At 39.2% G+C, this 16557-nt stretch overlaps 1 protein-coding gene across 15 annotated transcripts in view; it reads left to right on the forward strand.

Annotated features, from left to right (window-relative positions):
* The window catches only part of CLOCK (clock circadian regulator), a 136925-nt gene that overhangs the window by 32835 nt on the left and 87533 nt on the right, over positions 1–16557 (forward strand). For 8 of the 15 annotated variants that reach the window (XM_043906717.1, XM_043906729.1, XM_043906721.1 and 5 more), the window contains exon 3: positions 9508–9594. The exons of the other annotated variants lie outside the window; for them this stretch is intronic. The gene's annotated coding sequence lies outside the window, so the exon portion shown is untranslated. The remainder of the gene's footprint in view (positions 1–9507; positions 9595–16557) is intronic. 15 annotated transcript variants of the gene reach the window in all.

The raw sequence follows: 16557 nt of genomic DNA on the forward strand, positions 1-16557 counted from the left end.
CAGTAGTCTCAAGACTTCTCCAACTATACAGGACTGATAATAAAATTTCTAGGTTAATGGTGAAAAGATTCTCCACAGTGAGGGACACCCAGAGAGGTTCACAGAGTTACATGAAGAAGAGGAGAGGGAGGAGGGAGATAGAGATGAGCAGGAGGAGAAAAAGGGGGACTCAAGAGGAGAGAGACAGATCTACACAGTTGTCTGTTCCCAGAGTGTTCTCTGTAGCCCAGACACCCACAAAGATTCACAGAATTGGATTGGGAAGAGAAGGGGAAAGGAGGAAATAGAGGTGTTCTGAGGTAGAAAACAGAGAGTCAAGATTGGGAGAGAGTAATCAACACACTCCTGAATAAAAATGGGAACTGAATATTGGATTCTTAAATGTCCACAATTTATATCATATACTGAAAAACAAAGATTAAAAATCTAGAGTAGAGGTTAGACTCTTAAAAATACAATATTAAAAACAAAAACCAAAACACACACACAAAAAATTTTAGAAATATATATGAAGTTCGGTTTAAAAATAGGGCTTCTCTTTTTTTTTTGTAAGGTTATAGTGAAATGAAAATGAAAATTAAGGAGTAGTAGAGGAGTAATAGAGGACTTTAAAAGGAAATAAGAGAAAAAGAAAAATAGAAAAGAGAAGAGAAAAAGAAAAAACAAAAAAAATTTTTTCTTAATTAAAAAAAATCGTAAAAATATATGAAAATGAAAGTTAAGGAGTAATGGGGGAGTAGTAGGGAATTTTAAAAGAAAATAAAAGATAAAAAAGAGAAAAGAAAAGGTAAAAGTATATCTAGGAATTTCTCTGGAGCTGTTGCCGTCAGTGGGGGTTTGGTTCAGTTTTAGGTAGCTCCTCCTTCCAGCTTACACTTCTCGATATCTACAGGCCCCTTCCCGTGTAGTTGGTGTTATCTACAGGGATTTTAATCTGTTGCACGGGTCCCTTCTGAAGCGGTTCTCTTTGTTTATTTGGCTTCTGTTTGCCGGTCTCTTCTGCGCCTAATTTCCGCCCTGACACAGGCAGGCGGAGGTGGTCTCTTATTCAGGTTGCTAGTTCCGTCGCGCTGCGGGGAGGGGCTGGCGCTGCTTTCCCCTCTACGCTGCTCAGGCTCCCGGCGCGGTTCCAGCCCCAGCCCTCGGGTGTTCCGGAAAAGCACAGCCCAAGCAGCCTGGGCAGCTAGGAGCTTGAGGGTCGCACTCTCCCCGGGTGCGGCGCGCCTTCTCCCCTCCGCGGTCCCAGTATCAGTCCCCGCCCGCACCGGTCGGGTGCCTGCGCCCTGTGTCTCGCCGCGACCCTCCCGGCGGATGTCGACCATCCAGAATCTCAGGAGGTCTTTGGTTAGAAACTGGGGGCCTGTTTGCAGTGCGGTAGGGGATGCGGTCCTTGGGGCCAAGCCTGCCCCTTTCCCCTCCCCCCTGCCTCCTGCCTCCGGCGGGGCTGGGCCGGTCCGCAGCCTGCAAGCTCTTCTCTGGACTTGCTCAGACCCTTTGTTCTGCGAACGGCCGGCAGTGTGTTCGGGCCGGTTAATTTTCTCTCTCTCTCTTTCGTTGTCCCACAGTTTAAGTTGGTTTCTCACAAAAGCTCCCTCCGATTGCCCTCAGGGCACTCAGGCCCGGTCCTTACCCTAAGCAATGCTGCCCGCTCCTCTCTGTTCCGCCCCTAATTGCTGGTGGCAGATGCGGGCGTCTGGGGTACTTTTCTGCTGGGAGTTGCTTTTAGGCACGTAATCTGTGGGTTTTATTTATTCTTCCCCTCCCAGTCAGGTTGCCCTCCGAGATTCAAAAACTTCCCCCAGACCCGCCAGTGGGAGGGTTTCCTGGTGTTTGGAAACTTCCTCTATTAAGACTCCCTTTCTGGGACAGGTCTCCATCCCTAGCTCTTTTGTCTCTCTTTTTATCTTTTATATTTTGTCCTACCTCCTTTTGAAGACAATGGGCTGCTTTTCTGGGCGCCTGATGACCTCAGCTAGCAATCAGAAGTTGTTTTGTGAAGTTTGCTCTGCGTTCAATTGTTCTTTCGATGAATTTGTAGGGGAGAAAGTGGTCTCCCCGTCCTATTCCTCTGCCATCTTGGCTCCTCCCCTGGTATATTCTTTTTTTAATGTTTTGGAGAATTTTTTCCTGTGAAGCCACCTGGTCCTAGGGTTTTCTTTATTGAGATCTGCTTTTATTTCTTGATTTGTTGTCGTTGTTCAGTGACTCAGTTGTGTCCAACTCTTCGCGACTCCATGGACTGCAGCACGTCAGGCTTCCCTGTCCTTCACCATCTCCTGGAGGTTGCTCAAACTCATGTCCATTGAGTCAGTGATGCCATCCAACCATCTTATCCTCTGTCATCCCCTTCTCCTCCTGCCTTCAGTCTTTCCCAGCATCACGGTCTTTTCTAATGAGTCAGCTCTGCACATTAGGTGGTATTGAAGCTTCAGCTTTAGCATCAGTCCTTCCAATGAATATTTAGGATTGATTTCCTTTAGGATTGACTGGTTTGATCTCCTTGCTGTCCAAGATTACTCTCAAGAGTCTTCTCCAGCACCACCGTTCAAGAGCATCAGTTCTTCAGTGCTCAGCCTTCTTTATGGTCCAACTCTCACATCCATACATGACCACTGGAAAAACCACAGCTTTGACTATACAGACCTTTGTCGGCAGAGTAATGTGTCTGCTTTTCAATAAGCTGTCTAGGTGTGTATAGTCTTTCTTCCAAGGAGCAAGTGTCTTTTAATTTCATGGCTGCAGTCACCATCGGCAGTGATTTTGGAGCCCAACAAAATAAAGTCTGTTTCCATTTTTTCCCCATCTATTTGCAATGAAGTTATGGGACCAGACGCCATGATGTTAGTTTTTTGAATGTTGAGTTCTAAGCCAGCTTTTTCACTCTCCTCTTTCACCTTCATCAAGAGGCCCTTAGGCCCTCTTTGCTTTCTGCCATGAGGGTGGTGTCATCTGCATATGTGAGGTTATTGATGTTTCTCCAGCAATCTTGTTTCCAACTTGTGCTTCATCGAGTCCAGCATTTCTCATGACGTACTCTGCATATAAGTTAAATAAGCAGGGCAACAATTTATAGCCTTGACGTACTCCTTTCCCAATTTTGAACTGGTCCATCCTTCCATGTCCAGTTCTAACTGTTGCTTCTTGACCTGCATGCAGGTTTCTCAGGAGACAGGTAAGGTTTATTTCTTGATTAACTCACTTTAAATTATTCTCTTGATTTTGCTGAGAGTGATGAAGATTTAGCTTACTTTTGCTGTCCTTAATCACTCATCTCTCTTCATTCTAAAGTTTGAAATAGTATAATTAGTTCTTTCATTTGGTGCAATTGTAAATATAATGTTTCTTCTACATTATATTTTAAATCCCTACTATGTAAGATAAGGACAGTAGGGCCTTTAGGATAGTAGGGCCTTTATCCATTTCTCTATCTTGTCTTTTCTTCTCCTTCACTTTCATTTCTACCTTTTCTTTTGTGTGTGACCAGGTTGATTGCATGACATTTTTATTCTGTTGTGTAATGAGATTTAAGACATTGCAGTGGTTAAGACTCCACGCTCCCAATGCAGAGGGCACAGGTTTGATCCCTGGTTGGGGAACTGAGAGACCCTGCATGCTATGGCCAAAACAAAAACACTCAGGCTTTTCAGTAGGTTGATTCTAAAAGCTGAACGTAGTAAATTACAGTTACTCATTGAGCTGTGTGTTTTTCATGAGTACAAAGTTATAATGGAACTCAAAAAAAAAAAAATACGTTATCAAAAAAAAGGTAAGTTTAGTTATCTTAGGGCAGATTTTTTCACAGTCATGCCACGAGTTTGCCTTATATTCTGACTTGTTTGTTTAATCTTGTTCATCTCTCCCCCCCCCCCCCCCCCCCCGCCCCATTCTGTAATTACCTTTTTTTCCTTGATAGGAATGTTTCCTGCTTGAATCACAGTATCTTTTATTTGTTGGAAGGAATCCCTGGTTTTCCTAGAGACATCCCTTTTAGAGTTTTCCTACTTCTTCCTTCAGTCTTTGTAAGAAGGAAGCCTGCTGAGTATCTGACATTCTGAGATATTCTTTCACTGCATTTCTGGGTTTGATTTACTGTTCCTTAGATATCCCATCTTCCTGTTTTGTGGCATTCTCTTTCTTTTTGCTGGAATATGTTCCAAAGTAACTTTAATATACAGGATACTTAAGATGTAAATATTCTTGAATGCCTGAACATGGCCTTCACCTGGTTCATAATTGCTTGGTAGTTTGAGTGTAGAAATTTAGATTCAGAGTGAATTTCCTTTTGAACTTATGAGCTTTTCTCTGTTCTGTTTAAATCAAGATGGTAGGAAAGCTGATGCCACTCTGAGTCTTATTACATTTTAGTAACCCTTTCCCTTCCTCTCTTTGGGAGCTTTAGTGTTTCACTGTTGTCTTTGTCAGTCAGTTGGTTCAGTCACTCAGTTGTGTCCGACTCTTTGCGACCCCATGAATCGCAGCATGCCAGGCCTCCCTGTTCATCACAACTCCCGAAGTCTACTCAAACTCATGCCCATCGAGTCGGTGATGCCATCCAACCATCTCATCCTCTGTCATCCCCTTCTCCTCCCACCCCCAATCCCTCCCAGCATCAGGGACTTTTCAGATGAGTCAGCTCTTCGCATGAGGTTGTCTTTGTAGTTCTGGAATTTTATAGTTACATATCTAGGTATATGCCCAGTAGCTCACTTGTGTCTGACTCTTTTTGCGACCCCATTGGCTGTAGCCTGCCAGGCTCCTCTAGCCATGGAATTTTCCGGGCAAGAATACTAGAGTGGTTGCCATTTCTTCCTGCAGGGGATCTTCCCAACCCAGGGATCGAACCCACAGTGCCTGTGTCTGCTGCATTGGCGGGTGGATTCTTCACCATTGTGCCATCAGTGAAGCCCTGTGTCTAGGTATGAGTTGTTGTTATTCCATCTGAACTCTCTGGAGTTGATAGACCTTTCCTGTTGAAATGCAGGTGTTTCCGTTCAGGTATAGGAAATGTTCTCAGTTTTTTGGTAATATTTCTTGGTTTTCTATGTTCTTTCACTTTGGAATTCTCATCAGCAGAATATTGGCTTTCTGGTTTGATCCTTATATCATATCTCTTATGTTTTCTGTCATTGCCTTTTTATTCCTTATTCTTACAGATTTCTTTAGCTACATGTTCCTGCTTTTCTGTGAATGTCTGTAAGCAGATTGTAAGTATTCCAGTACCTTTGCTTATTTTCTGTTGGTATTATTTCAAGAGGCAACATAGTATAGTTGTTAAAAGCATATACAATAGAACTAGACTGCCAGACTGTGTCTGTTAAGATCCCAGCTCCACTACTTAATAACCATATGACCTTAGGTAAATTATTTAACCTTTCTGCGCTCTCTTTCTGAGCTATGAAATGAGGATAACTACTTTGTGGGCAAAGGAGTTCATATTTGTAAAGTATTCACAACAATTCTTGGTGTTGTAAAATCTGTATCATTGTAGCATTCTGTTTTTGTTTTATTGAATGCAGTTTCTTTAGGAGTGTCTTAAGGATATTTTGATTGCTTAATCCTTTTCTTCTGTACCTGAATACTTTGTGAGTCTTCTGGGGTTAATTTATTATTTACCTTTGTCTTTTTCTAGCTGTGGTTTTTCCTCATATGAAATTACATAGTTGACTCATGTATATTGCTACAGGAATGTCTTGATTACTTTCTATAGCTACAGTGGGGTGTTTTTTTCTTGTTGGATAGGTGGGGTTTTTTCTTAATTGCTTTCTCTGTTTGAAAAGACTGGTTGGTAATTCTTAGTACATAGATGGAGTGTCTTGTCTGCTGACAAGTTTAGGTTTAGAGCAGAAGGGCAGGGAACCTATTGTGATTCTCAGGAGCTTTCTATTTGTCGTATTGACCACAGACTCACTGGACACTAACATTCCTCTGGTTTCTTTATGAGCAGTTTGCCAGATTTCTGCTAGATTTCTTTAGAAAAGAGTGGCACAGTTTTTGGCTTAGGGGTGCCACTGGGCTTGCCTAGCCAAGAAGTGGGTGCAGAGAAAGGAGACAGGTAAAACTTTTTCCTAGGTCACCAGTATTCAGCCTCTTTATCTGCTAATTTGAGTCTAGAGTCTCAGAACGATTGACTGAGGCCTCCACAGTAGTCCCTCTGTGTGTGAATTTTGAACTGTGCTTTCCCTAGTTTTGCTTAACCTGTTAACACACTTTGGATCTTCTTTCTATTCTCTAGAAATCTACTGTGTCATTTCATCTGTTCATAACTTCCTACTCCATTCTTTTCATTGTTTTATAGATCTTAAACTTTTTGTACTTCTGTGCTGTCTTACCAGTAGGCATTCCAAAGGGGAAAGTGAGACAAAACTGTCATCATTATCTTTCATTCTTCAGGTTTTCTTTTTTTAAGGAAAAAAAAAAAAAGAATGAAAGGAATTGTCACTTCACTTCTAAATACTTCTGTAGTTAAAAAGTTCTGATCCAAACAATATAAAAAGGTATTTCTTTAATACCTCTAAGTGTTAGCTGCTCAGTCGTGTCCAACTCTCTGTGATCCCACAGACCAGCCCACCAGCTCCTCCGTCCATGGGATTTCCCAGGCAAGAATACTGGAGTGGGTAGCGATTTCCTTCTCCAGGGGATCTTGCTGACCCAGGGATCAGACCCGGGTCTCCCTCATTGTGGGCAGATTCTTTACCGCCTCAGCCACCAGGGACGGTAAAATACTTCTATATGTTTTTTTAAAATGTGAAGATATTTTCTTACATAAACTCTATCGTATCTAACCAAATTAACCATAGTTTCTTAATATTATATAATACCTAGTTCTTATTTAGATCTTTTCCAGTTGTTTGAAAAATACCTTTTTATATTGTTTGAATCAGAATTCAGATGGGATATTAGCAGTTAGTTGTTATGTATCTTGAGTCCTTTTTTTTCTTAAGAGTACAGTTTATTCGGGAGAAAAGTGATATCGGTTTGTAGATCACCTTTGATAGAAAATGTTTGTACCAGCTATGTATTACACAGTTCTGCTCCAGTTCTTAAGAATTCAAAATCTTCCTCAAATAACATATGCTTTTGTTTTAATGGAATACATATACAACAGTAGTACAGAATAGAATGATGAACTCACAGCTTTAATAACTATCAACTTAGGACCTGTCTTGTTTCGTGTATACCTTCAGCTGTGTACCTCCTCCTGAATCTGTTTGAAGCATATTCCATATCTAATTCATCCATAAATATTTCTAAGTATATATATATATATATAAGAAACTAGGTCAGTTCTATAGAATATTTCTCATTCTGACTTTATCTGGTTGTTTCTTCTTGATGTCATTTTACTTACTCCTTTTCTGTATTGATTTAAATTGAAAGTTTGATCTAAAGCAGTGTGTTTCTCAAGCTTTTTTTTTTTTCATTATTACTCCTTTAAAGGCCCCTTTTAGACAGTTTTTTTTTTTTCTTTATTGTCTGCTCCCTGAGACCCAAGAGTAGAGCATTGTGCTTTGGAAGGCAAGAAACCATTTTAATTTCTACTGAAGGTTTTTTTTCGCCACTGGATGTGACACTGCAACTGTTAAGAATGTACAATATAAAGATTTGATTCTAAAAAAAAAAAAAAAAGATTTGATTCTGTAGTTTGACTCTTTGTTGTTGTTGTTTAGTTGCTAAGTTGTGTCTGATTCTTTGTGACCTCATGGACTGCAGCATGCCAGGCTTCCCTGTCCTTCACTGTCTCCTGCAGTTTGCTCAAACTGATGTTCATTGAGTCGGTGATGCCGTCCAGTGATCTTCTCCTCCTGCCCTCAATCTTGCCCAGCATAAGGGTCTTTTCCAGTGAATTGGCTCTTCACATCAGGTGACCAAGGTGTTGGAGCTTCAGCTTCAGCATCAGCCCTTCCAGTGAGTGTTCAGTGTCGATATCCTTTAGGATGGACTGGCTGGATCTCCTTGCATCCAAGGGACCCTCAGAAGTCTTCTCCAGCTCCACAGTTTCAAAGTATCAGTTCTTCGGCACTCGACTTTATTATGGTCCAGTTCTCGCATTTGTTCATGACTACTGGAAACACCATAGAAAAACTGGAAAAAGCAAAGAGTTTGACTCTTTACATAAGAACATTTTATAAGTAGGATATGTTATAAAAACATAATTGCTAGGGGGTATCAATTTTCATTTCAGTGAATAAAACTCCATGAGGGCAGGAATTTGGTGTTTTTTCCCCCTTATCATTAGATATGTAGAACCTATCATAGTAAGTGAATGAATGAGCAAGGAACAGAATTTCCAACTCCTTGTCTAACGGAACTGCTAGTTAAAAGAGAAATAACCCAATTAATGTTGTGAAATCCTTTGTTTTTGTTAATTAATCTTTAAAATAGTGCTTTTCCTATTGAAGGGTAATTAAAATTCTTTTAATATGGTGGAAAGAAGTATCATTAACATTTCTAATAATTTTCATTTCAATTGTTAATAAAAATTAATGATGATCATTGGACTGTTTGTAAAACCATACTGGAAATAGAGAGTAATAAAAAGCACCATCTCACAGGGATGTTGTGAGGATTAAATTTGTTAATACATGTAAAGCACTTACAACTAGACTTCATACATAATAAAATGCTTGACAACTATTCATTAGTAATTGAGGATGGTGCTGGGACTCTTCTTTCCCTTCATTTTGCAGGAGGGCTCCTGATGGTTAGTTGATCACTTCTTCCATTTGTAGTGAGGTTGGCAGTTTTCTCTCAGGCCCTTGCAAAAACTCCATGATAGGATCATCGTCCTTAAGACTTTCCGTCAGCTTTCTTTGCAGGGGTCCTCTTCTAAGACCCTTGATGACAGAGGGCTGAGAAGAGCTGCAGAACGGTTATTCTATTGCAGTCAAGTGGTGAGGGCTTAAAGTGAGCTCTGCCTGTTAGCCCTGTGTGACTGAGGGGTGCGGGGCAAATTGTTCTAACTCCTTACTTTCTTCCTTTGCCCGTATCTCATCTCAGAGAATGACCTTCTCATCTCTTTGCTTACTCTGAGCAGCCACACCCGACTTCTTTTACTTTCACACAGATGCCATATCCTCTTCTACATCTACCCCTTTGAACATGCTGTTCCCTTTAGTGTAACATATTCTTTCTTTCCCCTCCCCAGTTGCTTTATTTGGTCAGATCCTACTCATGCTTGCATTAATTGCCTCTTTTTTAGGAGACATTTTCTAACAAATTCCCACCAGACTAGTTTGTATCTCTGCCATGCTCCCCTTTCACACCATCATGGTTTTAAAATCTTTCATCCTATTTGGAGTAACCCTACAGACTGAGCTCCAGAGGGATTGATAGAATCTGACATGTTCATTGCTGCATCCCCAATTCCTGGCACATAGGAAGCTTCAATTAATGTATACGTGGATGGAAAAAAAATACTGGCAGTATTGTTACTTAGAATTTGGTTAATATTTCCACAGCTGCCCTTGTTTCATGGATTTTTTATTTTTATTTTTTTTTCCTGTAAAGCTGCTGAAACTTAGAAGCTGATTTTGTCACAGTGTAAGATGCCTTTGGAAAATTCTGCATTCCTCTTAGATGAATCTTTACAACTTGGTGAGTTTCACTGGATATCTTCAGTCTTCATTTTGAGCTCAGAAGTATGCCTTCTCTCTCTTTTTTTTTTTTTTGACATAAATATTGGGTACAGTGAGGTTTGCAATCTCCTTGCAAGGAGCATAGGACAGATTATTATAAAAACATTTACAGCATAGCCTGCTACCTTCTTTGATAGCTTTTATTTATCTTTAGAGTTTTTATTCTCAAGAGAAGTGAAAAATTATTTATTGAAAATTAATTGATATCCAGATGTATTTCAGCAGTTCTTGAAATTCTTCAAAGTTACCATCTGAAAGTAAGAACTATAACTTGTTTTGTTTTTTTTTTTTTTTTTGAGAGAGAAAGGTGACTTGCAATTGAATGAAAAGTAGAATAAGAATTATTTCATGTCAGGTTTTAGGTTTAGAGATCAGGTGACTGAGGTAAAGATGGGCCAGTCACCAGCTACAACTCCAGCTTATAAGCAGGTCTGTCCATCTAGGGTTTGCACACTACCAAATCCAGCCTACTGCCTGTTTTGTATGACCTGTAAACTAAGAATAGTCTTTACATTTTTAAATGTTTAGTGGAAAAAAATCCTGGAAGAAGAGTACTACTTTGCAATATGTTGAAATTATATGAAACTCAGGTTTACTGTTTATGAATAAAGCTTTACTGATACACAGCCGATCTTGTTTTTTTACATATTGTGTATGGCTGTTTTCAGGCTATAGAGGCAGAGTTAGGGAGTTGCATCAGAGACCTTAGGGCCCAGGAAGCCAAAAATATTTACTTCATGACCCTTTATAGAGTAAATCGGAGAAGGAAATGGCAACCCACTCCAGTATTCTTGCCTGGAGAATCCCAGGGATGGAGGAGCCTGGTGGGCTGCCATCTGTGGGGTCGCACAGAGTCAGACACGACTGAAGTGACTTAGCAGCAGCAGCAGCATAGAGTAAGTTAGCTGACCTCTGCTCTACCTAGTTGGAAAAGTATTTATATAGATTGAGTGCTAACATAAGAAATGAGTTGGGGAAAATTAGAGGGAAATAAGAGTTAATAACCAATTCTCAGTGGCTGAACTTAACGTTTTTTTCTATCCTGGAAAGTATAATCCATATTCTCATTAGACCTGTGTTGCTGTTTTCAAGCAGGCAATAAGTTGATTCTGTTATTACTTTTCTTCTAAAGTGAATGTAAATGGACATATTAGGAAGAAAATTACAATAGTACCCTCAGTTTTTTTACCAGGTTTTAGTGTTACCATAATGTCTTAAGCAGTGCGCGCGTGCAAGTCGCTTCAGTTGTGTCCAGCTTTGCGACCCAGTGGACTGTAGCCCGCCTGGTTCCTCTGCCTATGGGATTCTCCAGGCAAGAATACTGGAGTGGGTTGCCATGGGATTCTCCAGGCAAGAATACTGGAGTGGGTTGCCATGCTCTCCTCCAGGGGATCTTCCCAACCCAGTGATGGAACACATGTCTCTTATGTCTCCTGCATTGACAGGCAGGTTCTTTACCACTAATACCAGCTGGGAAGCCTGCTTAAACAGACTATCCTCTAAATCATGATTAAAAGAAGCAGATATCAAGCACACAAAAATAGTAGGTCATATTGCCTTGCTTAAGCCACACCCTCATGGGAAACAGCAGTGATAAAAATTAAGCCATGAATGAAAATTGGACTTAGTTATGTTATTTAGGGTTGGTAAATTTTGTGCTAGCCACTGCAGTCATATGATTAACTCAAATTAATAGAAAACCAGTGCAAATTGTGTTAAAGAATAATAAAAAAGTTCTAGCTAAACCGTAAAAAACTATAGCTAAAATAAAAATAAACTACAAAAGTGACTTTAGCAGTTCTTGATCACACGACAGCTAAGATTCAAACCAGGATTAGATAACCCATTATGCTTAGCCCTAAACTCGGATAATTACAGTAACAAAATTATTTGCCAGAGTTCTATTAGCAATAGCTTAAAACTCAAGAGACTTGATGGTGCTTCATACCCCTCTAGAGGAGCCTGCTCTATAATTGATAAACCCTGATAAACCTCACCAGCATTTGCTAATTCAGTCTGTATACTGCTGTTTTCAGCAAACTCTAAAAAGGAATAATAGAAGGTATAATTTTTATACATAAAAATACTAGGTCAGAATGTTAACTTGTGGGATGGGAGGAAATGGACTACATTTTCTATTTCAAAAACATATTTCTTATTATATGAAAGTTTTTATGAAACTGAAAACCAAAGGAGGCTATGGTAGTAAATTAAGAATAGAGTGCCTAGTTGAATCAGACCATCAAGCATTCACATTCCATCCATCACCCTTCTCAATTAATAACCTTTATAACCTCTTAGCAAGTACCAAACACGTATGAGGAGATAAAGTCTTAATGAGGGAAGCATACTAGAAAGTGTGCTTGGATAAATCAAAGGATAGTGTAAATAAAAACACCTAGTTTATTTTACTCTCAGGAGTTTCATAATTTATGGATACTTTAAATCTGTCCCAAAACTCCCACAAATTCAACTGTTACAAGTAGATTAAATACATTATTCACCCAGTATTTAAAGTATAAGAGATGGAAAGTTAAAAATTTGGGGTGCTATATAGAAAATACTGTAAGGGCATGATAAAAAAAAAAGCATTAAAAATAATAAAAAACAAACCTTTCCCCTTTTACCTTTTCTATTATGATTTAACTAGGAAATTTTTAACAAATAACTTAAATACCCAGAAGCAAGATGAGCTCCTTATGAATGGTTTATTAGAACAAACTCATCTATATAGCAAAATTCCAGGAATATTTATAAGTAGAGGTGATAAGCCTAACAAGCCTGATGAGAGCTGGTTGTCCAAAAAATAGGAATCTTAGATTTTAGTTCCTCTTTACAAACTATTAAAAAATCAGAAATTTTAATGTATTTTTAAATGTTAATCTAAAAAGTTTCAACTCCTTAGAAACAGGATACAACCTTATCTGGAGAGTAAAAATAACACCGTAGTCACCTTAAAAAACAGCCATTGATTAAGTATTCAAGCTTGGCAACACATTTACTTTAATACCAACAATAAATCGACTCCTAGTTTAATACTGGACTAATCTATTAATTAAAAGAAACAATAATGTTAATATGACTAACAGGAAATATTTCTTCTTGCATAAGCTTATATAAGTTATGGAATCACTAGTAGTTAACAACAATCTAAGTCAATGTTAAATTATTTTTTAAAATTACTCTTAATCTGACAGAGGTATGCACCTACCAAAAGATTTTTAAAAAGTAAAAGGAAGTCAACAAGTACAAACCTTGCCTATGTACCGAGTGTATCACCTCTAGTCTGACTAGTATTAGAAGCACTGCTTGCCCAGTGACGTCTGTTATCCTGACCATGCAAAGGTAGCATAATCGCTTGTTTTCTGAGTAATTGACCTTCCTGTGAAGAGGTGGGAATAACAAAATAAGACCAGAGACTGTATGGAGCTTTATTTAATTAATGTCCCCCCCCCCCAATGAACTAAATCATTGTGGGATAATAAAACTTTTATATAGGTTAGCGGTTTTGTTTCGGGTGATCTCACAGAACAGAGAAGTCTCTGAATGATTAAAATTTAGACCAAATAGTCAAAATGTTTGATCCCTTACTGATCCAAAAAATTGATCAACGGAGCAAGTTACACTACAGATAACAGCATAGTCTTACTCTAGAGTTCATATCGACAGTAGGGTTTAGAATCTTAATGTTGGGTCAGGACATCCCAATGGCATAACCAATATTAAATATTCATTTATTCAATAGTTAAGGTCCTATGTAATATGAGTTTACACCAGAGTAATCCAAGTCAGTTTCTATTATATATTTCTCCCAGTACAAAAAGACAGAAATAAGGCCTACTTTTCAAAAGCACCGTAAAACTACTTAATGATATAATCTTAATTCATGAAAACACCCTGCTAGAGAACACAGGTTAGACTGCAGAGCCTAGTAATTGTATAAAAAAATCATTATTATTATAAGGTTCAACTCTCCTAACAAAATGTTTAAAATTAACATTCTAACACTCTTCATCCTGTTTCTTCTAGCCGTGGCATTCCTCACACTAATTGAATGAAAAGGTATTAGGTTACATACAACTTTGAAAAGAACCAAGCTTCACTGACTCATATGACCTCCTATAGCCTATCACCGACACAGTTAAATTATTAAAGAACCACTATGACCAGCCAGTCTTCGATTTGCATATTTATTATCACATCCATTCTAAAAGTATCTAGTAGTAAATACCTTTTGTGCAGTTTCTGTTTTTTTCTACGTAAGGAGTTTATCTGTAAAGGACATTATCTGTTTCTGTGTAAGGAGATATATCTGTTATCATATTTTTATGTAAAAGTACTAATATTTTATTTGGAAAGTAGTTGGTGACTGACTCAGTGTAACAAGGCTAGTATGTACACTGGGGATTAAGGAACATGGTCCCTTTTGGAGTCAATGGATAGATTGGAGGATATTTTTAAGGAGTCGTCTGCAGCCTGACAGAGGCAAATTAAGTCCTCTATGAGATTTAAGACCACAATTTTAGGATCTACCTTTCTTGTGCTCTTCTGTGGCTTCCCTGGTGGCTCAGATGGTAAAGAATCTCCCTGCGATGTGGGAGATCCAGGTTCTTTCCCTGGGTTGAGAAAGTCCCCTGGACAAGGAAATGGCAACCCACTCCACTATTCTTGCCTGGAGAATTCCATGGACAGAGGAGCCTGGCAGGCTGCTGTCCATGGGTTTGCAAAGAGTCAGACATGACTGAGCAACTATTGCTAACTTCTTGTGTCTCTGGAACATGTCACAGTTCTGTGCAGTTTGACACATTTACCACACTGCATCCTAGTTGCTTCATTTTCAGCATAGAGAAAAATAATACCTTTCCTATTTGAAAGCAGGAATCTTAGGTTTGCTAAATTATAAGTTTCTTAAGGGTGAGTACCATGCCTGATTTTTTAAAATTATTTGATCTCTTTGTAGCTGTCATAGATCTGGCACATAGTTGGCACACAGTCAATGTTTGTTGAGTAAAAGTACATGATATCTTGCATCTCAAATAGCTATTATTTCTATGCAGGGTCACAATAATTCCAGTTCATTTAAAGATTTGCTTACTGGGATTAGGTGTCTTTTTGTTACTGTAGGAGAGAATTTTGATGAAAACACTAATTTTTTCTGAATCCATTTCTGCATTCATTCCCTACAGATAGCTATCAAATCATTGGCCAGATTTGTCTGTTAATTAATAATTTTTAATTCATCTAAGTTATAATAATGTTTTGACATCTTGAGGGATAAGATTTAACAGTATCAAATCTAGAAACCTTTTGATAATAAAGCTTTAAAAAATATATATACTAAAGCCACTCTTGAGTAGGAAGTTTTATATATTCTCATCTAAGTCTTCTGAAACTTTTCCCAACTCTTCAGTTGAATCTCTTTTTTAATGAAACTTCCCTGTTTGATTTGCTCAAGAACCTATGTCTTAAAATCATGTCTTGCAGAATACCTTATAAAGACAAGACAATTTAAAACGTGTTTCAGTTCAGTTCAGTCACGTCTGACTCTTTGCGACCCCATGAAATGCAGCATGCCAGGCCTCCCTGTCCATCATCAACTCCCGGAGTTTACTCAGACTCATGTCCATCGAGTCGGTGATGCCATCCAGCCATCTCATCCTCTGTCATCCCCTTCTCCTCCTGCCCCCAACCCCTCCCAGCATCAGGGTCTTTTCCAATGAGTCAACTCTTCGCATGAGGTGGCCAAAGTATTGGAGTTTCAGCTTCAGCATCAGTCCTTACAGTGAACACTCAGGATTGATTTCCTTTAGGATGGACTGGTTGGATCTCCTTGCAGTCCAAGGGACTCTTAAGAGTCTTCTCCAACACCACAGTTCAAAAGCATCAATCCTTTGGCACTTGGCTTTCTTGATAGTCCAACTCTCACATCCATACATGACCCCTGGAAAAACCATAGCCTTGACTAGATGGACCTTTGTTGACAAAGTAATGTCTGTGCTTTTTAGTATTCTGTCTAGGTTGGTCATAACTTTTCTTCCAAGGAGTAAGCATCTTTTTATTTCATGGCTGCAGTCACCATCTGCAATGATTTTGGAGCCCAGAAAAATAAAGTCAGCCACTCTTTCCCCATCTGTTTGCCGTGAAGTGATGGGACTGGATGCCATGATCTTAGTTTTCTGAATGTTGAGCTTTAAGCCAACTTTTTCACTCTCCTCTTTCACTTTCATCAAGAGGATCTTTAGTTCTTCACTTTCTGCCATAAGGGTGGTGTCATCTGCATATCTGAGGTTATTGATGTTTCTCCGGGCAATCTTGATTCCAGCTTGTGCTTCTTCCAGCCCAGCGTTTCTCATGATGTACTCTGCATATAAGTTAAATAAGCAGGGTGACAATATACAGCCTTGACGTACTCCTTTTCCTATTTGGAACCAGTCTGTTGTTCCATGTCCAGTTCTAACTGTTGCTTCCTGACCTGCATACAGGTTTCTCAAGAGGCAGGTCAGGTGGTCTGGTATTCCCATCTCTTGAAGAATTTTCCACAGTTATTGTGATCCACACAGTCAAAGGCTTTGGCATAGTCAATAAAGCAGAAATAGATGTTTTTCTGAAACTCTCTTGCTTTTTCGATGATCCAGTGGATGTTGGCAGTTTGATCTCTGGTTCCTCTGCCTTTTCTAAAACCAGCTTGAACGTCTGGAAGTTCACAGTTCACGTATTGCTGAAGCCTGGCTTGGAGAATTTTGAGCATTACTTTACTAGCGTGTGAGATGAGTGAAATTGTGCGGTAGTTCGAGCATTCTTTGGCATTGCCTTTCTTTGGGATTGGAATGAAAACTGACCTTTTCCAGTCCTGTGGCCACTGCTGAGTTTTCCAAATTTGTTGGCATATTGAGTGCAGCACTTTAACAGCATCATCTTTCAG

This window comes from Cervus elaphus, chromosome 6, assembly GCF_910594005.1.
Source record: "Cervus elaphus chromosome 6, mCerEla1.1, whole genome shotgun sequence".
Taxonomy (NCBI): Eukaryota; Metazoa; Chordata; class Mammalia; order Artiodactyla; family Cervidae; genus Cervus; species Cervus elaphus.